The sequence below is a fragment of the Danio aesculapii genome, chromosome 22, assembly GCF_903798145.1.
Source record: "Danio aesculapii chromosome 22, fDanAes4.1, whole genome shotgun sequence".
In the NCBI taxonomy this organism is placed as follows: domain Eukaryota; kingdom Metazoa; phylum Chordata; class Actinopteri; order Cypriniformes; family Danionidae; genus Danio; species Danio aesculapii.
This window is the reverse complement of record NC_079456.1, coordinates 4,344,601-4,353,615: the sequence shown is the minus strand read 5'-3', so window position 1 is coordinate 4,353,615 and position 9,015 is coordinate 4,344,601. Positions and strand designations below refer to the sequence as shown.

The following is a 9,015-nucleotide window of genomic DNA, read 5'->3' as shown; positions in this document are numbered from 1 at the left end:
AACAATGCCTACTATGCAGAACATTCCATTCATACGCTTGTAAAACAAACAGGCTATAATAAAGAAAATGAATCCGTTCAGGGCCAGCTTATTCCCCGCAGTGTCCATCCATAGACGTCCTATTTTGGAGGTGGGATGGTTTTAGTGAAGGTTTCAAATGACCGAGCGGCTCCTGTGCGCGCTCGCTCGCTACAGAGCGGTGACGTGTGCGCGCTCGCGCGGATCCCCCGCCTGCATCACTGAGTTTGGGGAGGGTGAACGAGCGGGAGAAAAAGGGGGGCAAAAGAATCCCCCATCAAACTGCCCCTACCCCCAGCCGAAGCCCAGGAACTGAAAGAAAAGATCTGCTCCAGCTCCGGGACTCTGCGGAGCGGCGATCGACCGACATTTAAAGCTCGTTTTTAAGCGCGTTCGCGGAGTACCGTGCGCTCTTGGAGAGTTTACGCACGCACGCCGTCGACATGGCATGGATAACTGTTTACTCCGGGTGAAAACTTCGCGTTTTTGAGGAGTTATTTGGATTTTTTTGTTTTGCTTTACATGGATGCGCCTTTGAGAGGAATTATATGGTCGCACCGCATCTGTATCGATCCCAAGTAAAGTTACGTGGACGCGCGTGGAAGAGTTGTAAGTAAAACCATTTAAATGGACGATTTAATCAGTTTAATAACTCATTTAGATACATTTTATACAATTCATTTGTATTACATATAGCTACTTTTATTTTAGTTTTAGTGATGCTTCATTGATTGCATTGTGAGCATTTTCAAAATGCTGGGTTGTTGTTATAACCCAACGTTCGGTCAAATATGTACAAACACAACATTGGGTTATTTTTTCAATTCAATTTTGAATTACACTTTTTTTTTAACCCAACAGTTGGGTTTGTGCATATTTGACCCAACATTGGGTTGTGTTTTAGATTGTAGGGTATACACTGAAATGTGTGGAATGCCTTGGTTTTTTTCTGTATATACTGTAGCAGTCTAACGGGTTTAATGTCGCTGTTTTTGCATCTTTCATCTTCTTTTTGGGGTCTTTGAGACCTCCATGCTCTTTAATGTCACAATTTTTTTACTTCTTGAGTTATTATGATGGATTACAAACACATTTGATAACCTACCGAGCACTTTTGAAATGCTGCATCAGCTACTTCAGTTTGGGCTCTCTGCGATCCTGAGTATACAAAAAATTTGATGAATTTTTTACATTGTGGTTGGTTTATTTAGCTCTTTTGGTCATTGGATTTGACTTGTTCTTTATTGTAATTAGTTAAAATGTCAATGTGACCTCAAATCAAATGCAATTTCTGAAAAAAAAAGATGACTTATTGGATAAAGTGTAAGATTAGGGGGATTATTCACCCCGAAATGAAAATGCACTCACTATTTACTCTCCCTCAAGTAGTTCTAAACCTTTTATTTCCTCTGTTGGACACAATCGAAGATATTTTTTGAGGAAAGCTGTAACCACTGACTTCCATAGTAGGAAAAACAAACACAACGGAAGTCAATGGTTACAAGTTGCTGATCTAAAAGAAGAGGGTTTGAAACAAGTAAATGATGACCGAATTGTCATGTTTTTGGTGGAACTGTCCCTTTAAAGCTTCATTAACATCCATGAAATGCTCTTTTGTTAGGGTTAGAGAAACACATTTTGAATATCTTGCAGAATTATTAACCTTTTTTGCAAGCTTTCTGAGATTTTATATATATTTTTTGTGGAGTACAGCCAGTCTCAGATAATAAGGAGTGTTGGAAAGTAACTTTTTCTGGCGCTTTAGATTGTGGGTTTTTTTTTTTTAGACTAGATTTTGACTTCTTCTTTATTGTAATTAGTTCAAATGCCAATGTGACCTCAAATCAAATGCAATTTCTGAACAAAAAAGATGACTTATTGGATAAAGTGTAAGATTATGGGGGTTATTCACCCTGAAATGAAAATGCACTCACTATTTACTCTCCCTCAAGTAGCTCTAAACCTTTTACATTTTAGTCAGTGGTTACAAGTTGCTGATCTTAAAGAAGAAAGAAACTTCTAAAGGTTTAAAAACAAGTAAATGATGACCGAATTGTCATGTTTTTGGTGGAACTGTCCCTTTAAAGCTTCATTGACATCCATGAAATGCTCTTTTGTTTGGGTTAGAGAAACACATTTTGAATATCTTGCAGAATTGCTAACCTTTTTGCAAGCTTTCTGAGATTTTAGATATTTTTTGTGGAGTACAGCCAGTCTCAGATAATGAGGAGTGTTGGAAAGTAACTTTTTCTGGAGCTTTACAATGTGGTTGTTGTTTTTTTAGACTAGATTTTGACTTCTTCTTTATTGTAATTAGTTCAAATGCCAATGTGACCTCAAATCAAATGCAATTTCTGAACAAAAAGGATGACTTATTGGATAAAGTGTAAGATTAAGGGGATTATTCACCCCGAAATGAAAATGCACTCACTATTTACTCTCCCTCAAGTAGCTCTAAACCTTTTATTTCCTCTGTTGGACACAATCGAAGATTGTTTTTCAGGAAAGCTGTAACCACTGACTTCCATAGTAGGAAAAACAAACACAACAGAAGTCAGTGGTTACAACTTGCTGATCTTAAAGAAGTGGGTTTGAAACAAGTAAATGATGACCGAATTGTCATGTTTTTGGTGGAACTGTCCCTTTAAAGCTTCATTAACATCCATGAAATGCTCTTTTGTTTGGGTTAGAGAAACACATTTTGAATATCTTGCAGAATTGCTAACCTTTTTGTGAGCTCTCTGAGATTTTCTTTGGGGAGTACAGCCAGTCTCAGATAATGAGGAATGTTGGAAAGTAACTTTTTCTGGAGCTTTAACAAAACGGTCAGATTGACATTCGCAGCTAATGTGGAAATGTAGAGTTGGGAAGAAGAATAAAAACACATTTCTGGAGATTTAACATTAGTAGTTTTAAACGGAAGGCATGAAAAAGTCATTATTGAGGAGGATATTTGCTCTCTTAAGCCAAGTGTCCATCTAAACGTTAAGGATTCCTGTCTGGATTTGAGATAAACTTGATTTTATATTCGCACATTCATTCAGCCACAGCTTTCTGTATTGTTTACCATGGTATTTTGAATATACACTCTGAAATAACATGCAAGTATGACTTCAAAGCAACATTAGCACTATTTAATTCGCTGTAAACAATGTTGTGCTTTGATAGTCATTTGCTGCTAATATTATTTCACTATTTAGAAATGGCAAACAACAGGAGAACGTTCAAATGTGTGAATGTAGAACCAACTTTACCTCAATCTGTCTGTATTGTCCTAACCGAATGTTTATTTCCATTTTAAAGTGAAACATAAGTTCATACAGAGGTTTTAGCGAGGCCGGGTAAAAGCATAGTGCAGGTATTGTCTTGATTCGTTTAGTCACAGATAATGCAGGGGTCATTAATCACTGTAATGTGACTTTAGGGGCCCCATATGAGCATCAGTCTGCGCTGAAAGCTCTGGTTTTGCTTTTAAGAACAGTTCGACCTGAGAGTTGACTTTGATCTGGATTTGGACTTTGTTGACGTCTCTTTCTATAACTTTGATGGCGAAGATTTACTCTAGTAAGCGTCTTAAATTTCAAAAACTACAATTTGGGCCCTAAGTTCACTGAAATATGATGTTATTAGTCTTAAATGCTTTTAATTGGGTCCTAATTGTCCTTTGCTCATGTAAAGCTACGCTGTAAAAAAAACCTCATGCATCATACTGTTATGTGATGCATTGCGTGTACACTTTACTAAAAAGATCGATCTTTAATCTAGTTTTTAATTGAGAAAGTGTTTCTGAGCCTCAGACATCATCAGGAAGGCTATTGCGGAGTTTAGGAGCCATAAATGAGAAGGCTCGACCTCCTTTCGTGGACTTTGTGTGTATGCTTTACTAAAAAGATGGGTCTTTAATTCAATTCTGAACTGAGAAATTGTGTCTGAGCCTCAGACATCATCAGGAAGGCTATTGCAGAGTTTAGGAGCCTTAAATGAGAAGGCTCGACCTCCTTTAGTGGACTTTGTGTGTATGCTTTACTATAAAGATAGGTCTTTAATCTAGTTTTGAACTGAGAAAGTGTGTCTGAGCCTCAGACATCACCAGGAAGGCTATTGCAGAGTTTAGGAGCCTTAAATGAGAAGGTTGTACCTCCTTTAGTGGACTTTGTGTGTATGCTTTACTATAAAGATAGGTCTTTAATCTAGTTTTGAACTGAGAAAGTGTGTCTGAGCCTCAGACATCATCAGGAAGGCTATTGCGGAGTTTAGGAGCCATAAATGAGAAGGCTCGACCTCCTTTAGTGGACTTTGTGTGTATGCTTTACTAAAAAGATGGGTCTTTAATTCAGTTCTGAACTGAGAAAGTGTGTCTGAGCCTCAGACATCATCAGGAAGGCTATTGCAGAGTTTAGGAGCCATAAATGAGAAGGTTGGACCTCCTTTAGTGGACTTTGTGTGTATGCTTTACTATAAAGATAGGTCTTTAATCTAGTTTTGAACTGAGAAAGTGTGTCTGAGCCTCAGACATCACCAGGAAGGCTATTGCGGAGTTTAGGAGCCATAAATGAGAAGGCTCGACCTCCTTTAGTGGACTTTGTGTGTATGCTTTTCTAAAAAGATGGGTCTTTAATCAGGTTTTGAACTGAGAAAGTGTGTCTGATTCAATTCAATTCAATTCACCTTTATTTGTATAGCGCTTATACAATGTAGATTGTGTCAAAGCAGCTTCACATAAAAGGTCACAGTAAATAGGAACAGTGTAGTTCAGTTTGTAGTGTTTAAGTTCAGTTCAGTTTAGCTCAGTTCAGTGTGGTTTAATAATCACTACTGAGAGTCCAAACACTGAAGAGCAAATCCAACGATGCGCAGCTCTACAGATCCCGAACCATGCAAGCTAGTGGCGACAGCGGAGAGGGAAAAAAAACTTCACTAAAGGCGGAAGTGAAGAAAAAAAACCTTGAGAGAAACCAGGCTCAGTTGGGCACGACCATTCTGAGCCTCAGACATCATCAGGAAGGCTTTTGCGGAGTTTAGGAGCCTTAAGTGAGACGGCTGGACCTCCTTTAGTGGACTTTGTGTGTATGCTTTACTATAAAGATAGGTCTTTAATCTAGTTTTGAACTGAGAAAGTGTGTCTGACTCTCAGACATCATCAGGAAGGCTATTGCAGAGTTTAGGAGCCATAAATGAGAAGGCTCGACCTCCTTTAGTGGACTTTTTTTTAACAAAAGTAAAATTGATTAACTCTATTTACCAACATGGTTTAATTATCATCTTTATATTCTTACAATAACAGTTGTTTAAAAGTTATCCATGTATTTATGCATACATTTATGTTGTGAATGAATTTGTTCATTTTAATTTGTAAAACATGTCTTTTTAAAGAATTTAAAACTTAAATTTGGGGAAAAAAATTAGTTAACTTAGTTGATTTATGTTGGGACAACATGACGGAATTGTGTTTTGCCCTGTAAACGTCTGAAATTTCATTTATAATGGTCTTAAGAAAAGGTCTTAAATTTGACTTGTTGAAACCGGCAGAAACCACATGGTTGCTACTCAGACAGGATTGGCATTTTCGTGAAATGCGTACTAGAGCTGTGCGATATTGAAAAACATCTAATACTTAGTTTTTTTGCGATATGAATATAATTTCAGCAGATGTCTAATAGTGCTATTTTGGAAATAAATCTTGAATTTAGACTGATTATGGTCATTTTGAAGGGGAGTGAATAATGTTGCCAGATTGGGCGGTTTTGAATTTGATTGTGTAAGTTGACAAAAGTAACCTAGTTACTTTAACTGTCATCATTTTTAGCCATTCAGGCTGTATGGTAAAAAATATTGACAGTTAAAGTAACTAGGTTAATTTCGATTTAAATAAATTAAAAATAAAGAAAATATTAATCTAATATTCTGGGTGTTTTTTTGTGCATATTGGCAGGTTTTAAACAGCTTTTGGGCTGGAAAAAGTCAGCTATATCTGGCAACACTGGGAGTGAATTACGGATGAAACATAATAAACAAATTGCAAACAAAACTAAATACAATAGAGCAAAGAAAAGCAGCGTTATGGAGTGTCAAACATCATTCAGGTACAGAAATTGAACAACCAAATGTAATGTAAAGTAATACTGACCTCACTGTATTATTAATTAAGTAAAATTATCGTTTATTAAAGCTACAAATGTACTTTTATGTGCCTAAATGCTTTGATCTCTCTTGAAATGCCTTCAATTCAGTTCATCTTTATTTCTATAGCGCTTTTACAAGGTAGATTGTGTCAAAGCAGCTGCACATAGAAGTTCTAGTAAACTGAACCTGCGTCAGTCCACTTTTCAGAGTTGAAGTTTAGCTCAGTTCAGTGTGGTTTATCTTTCACTGCTGAAAGACCAAACAGTGAAGAGCAAATCTTACAATAGCCGCATTTCCACTATCGGGCCAGTGCGAGCCAAGGCTTTAATCGGGCCAGGCCGGGCCAATAGCCCGGGAGGTTGAGAAATGAGGCCGAAATCATGTCGCGTTTCCACTGTCGGGCTAGTTGCTCGCAGCGCGTCACGCAAACACCGCCCCCAGAACGTCCCCCGAATCAAACGTCACACAACCCGTCACATAACCCGCCCACTTCAGCGGGAACAAAAAACTCAAATTTGAACCACAAACACAACCTGGCATCACTACGAGAGCTGGAAGATGGAGAACACCGAAGCGATTGCTTTTTTACTGTTTGTGGTCTGTTGGTGTAAGGCCAGACAGCGATCCCTGGATAAGGACATTCGAGTTCGGCGGCATTTACTTCAAACACAGATTTTGGCTGCAAGGCGCAAAAGAGCAGCCGAGCGACGAGAACGACGATAGCAAAACAAATGTAAGGGAAGAAAGCATCTTGTCTCCTCTTTACTGACAGGAAAACTCCGCCTTTGTACGTAACCCCGCCCCGAAGCCCCAGTTGGCCCTCCTTGGCCCAAGGTATTCGGCGGGCCGAAAAAGGCCGGACGCTGGCCCCAAGGAAGCCCCGCTTTGGCCCGATTACGCCCTGGAAGTGATAGTGGAAACGCGACTGGCCTTGGCTCGCCCTGGCTCGCTCGCTTTAGGCGCGATAGTGGAAACGCGGCTAATGAGCAGCTCCACAAGTTCCAAACCAAGCAGTGGTGACAGTGGCAAGGAACAATCTTCACCAATTGACCAAAGTGAAGTAAATAAAAACCTAGAGAGAAACCAGGCTCAGTTGGGCACGACCATTTCTCCTCTGGCCAAACTTCTTGTGCAGAGCTGCAGTCTAGGTGCTGGAGAACGCTGGACGTCCATCATGAAGAAGCTGCAGGTCACCGGCAGGTGTTCAGGCTGGCCCGCGGGATTAAACGCATGCAAACTTTCACTTTATTTTAGTTAAACTCCAAAAATCTCACACATTCTCAACTGTGGTGCTGATCAACTATAATCCAAAGCAACATAGCATATCTGTGACTGTTGCGGATGCACACATTGCAGTATCGATGCTGAAATGAAATATTGTGCAGCCCTAAAGCGTATTTAAATAGGTAAAGAATATAAAAGTGTTTGTTTTTGGAGGAAAAAGCGGTCTTTTGTTGTTTGCCGCGACCTGCGAACTCCAGAGTATGCTGTAGTTTCTAAATGTCACAGTAATTGGACAATTTATCACGGCTGATCACTGTCAGATCTTGAGAGATGTTGAGACAAATGCGCAGGAACGCAGCCAGAAACACAAGCCGTTAGCCGTGACTGTGGTCGGCGTTGCTCATTTTTCTTAACAATAACAAACAAGAAATCAATGGAGTCGGGGTTGGTGTCAGAACGAAGGGAAATTTTTCAGAGAATGTGAAGAAAACTTCGCCGAACTAACTTTGATTTCCCCGTGTGCTCCCCGTGTCACCTCTGGATGAAAAAGTTAATTGAATCGAGCCGAGGATATGAGTTCTTGGTGAAATGTCTTTATTTTTTTGTAAGGTGTCTTCCCCGGGGTTTTGAAATTCATTTCTGCGACGGTCGTCCTCCCGGTGTCGTTTCTTGTGTTTTCCTACACTTATCGCTGTAACCTTTCTCCCCTCGTTTTAAATAGGGATCAAAGGACAATGCCTCTGAGAGATTCTGGACACACTCTACGCCAAAATAAATACGCTCCCCACTTTGGTTGCATTACAGATTCAGCTCTCTGTTGATATGAGTAGCTAATGAGCATTTTAACTATAACGCATTGCATGCATTTCAGTTTTGTTTCAGTGTCACATATCGCTACTTAAAGTACATCTAGGGTTGTTTCGTAGATTAGCACTGTGCAATGTCCATCCTGTCTTGTCTTTATAGGCACCTTAAAAGGGTTAGTTCACCTAAAAATGAGAATTTGCTCATTATTTATTGACCTGCAGTTAGTTTCAAACCTTTATGGGATTTGAAACTCAACAGAAGATATTTTGAAGAATGCTGAAGATATTCAAAAATATCTTCATTTGTGTTTAACAGAAATGCTGAGTAAATGATGACAATTTTCAGTTTTGGGTGAACTGTCGCTTTAAAACCATGATCTATTCAATTAAAATGCCATTTTTTTAAAAATACATTTTGATAGGTTTTTTTTTTTTTTTTTTACTAAATAAAATGAAAATTGCAATCTCAAGTCTAGGGATGAGCGATAACAATACTTTTGTTTCCGATCTGATACCAAGTATTTCAAGACAAGTATCATCGATATCGATACCAATATTTAAATGAAATATTTTATAGTGATTTTTTTTTTCCAAAAATGTTTATTACCTTTATTATTATTATTATTATTATTATTATTATTATTATTATTATTATTATTGTTATTGTTGTTGTTATTATTATTATTATTATTACTATTATTGTTATTGTTGTTATTATTATTATTGTTGTTGTTGTTGTTATTATTGTTGTTGTTGTTGGTATTGTTGTTGTTGTTGTTGTTGGTATTGTTATTATTATTATTATTATTATTATTATTATTGTTGTTATTAATATTATTGTTGT

At 38.2% G+C, this 9,015-nt stretch overlaps 1 protein-coding gene across 1 annotated transcript in view; it reads left to right on the top strand.

The window, feature by feature from the left end:
• The first annotated feature begins 249 nt into the window (after positions 1–249).
• ptprsa (protein tyrosine phosphatase receptor type Sa) overlaps positions 250–9,015 on the top strand; it is a 279,978-nt gene continuing 271,212 nt past the window's right edge. Inside the window, exon 1 of the mRNA XM_056447339.1 lies at positions 250–627. The gene's annotated coding sequence lies outside the window, so the exon portion shown is untranslated. The remainder of the gene's footprint in view (positions 628–9,015) is intronic.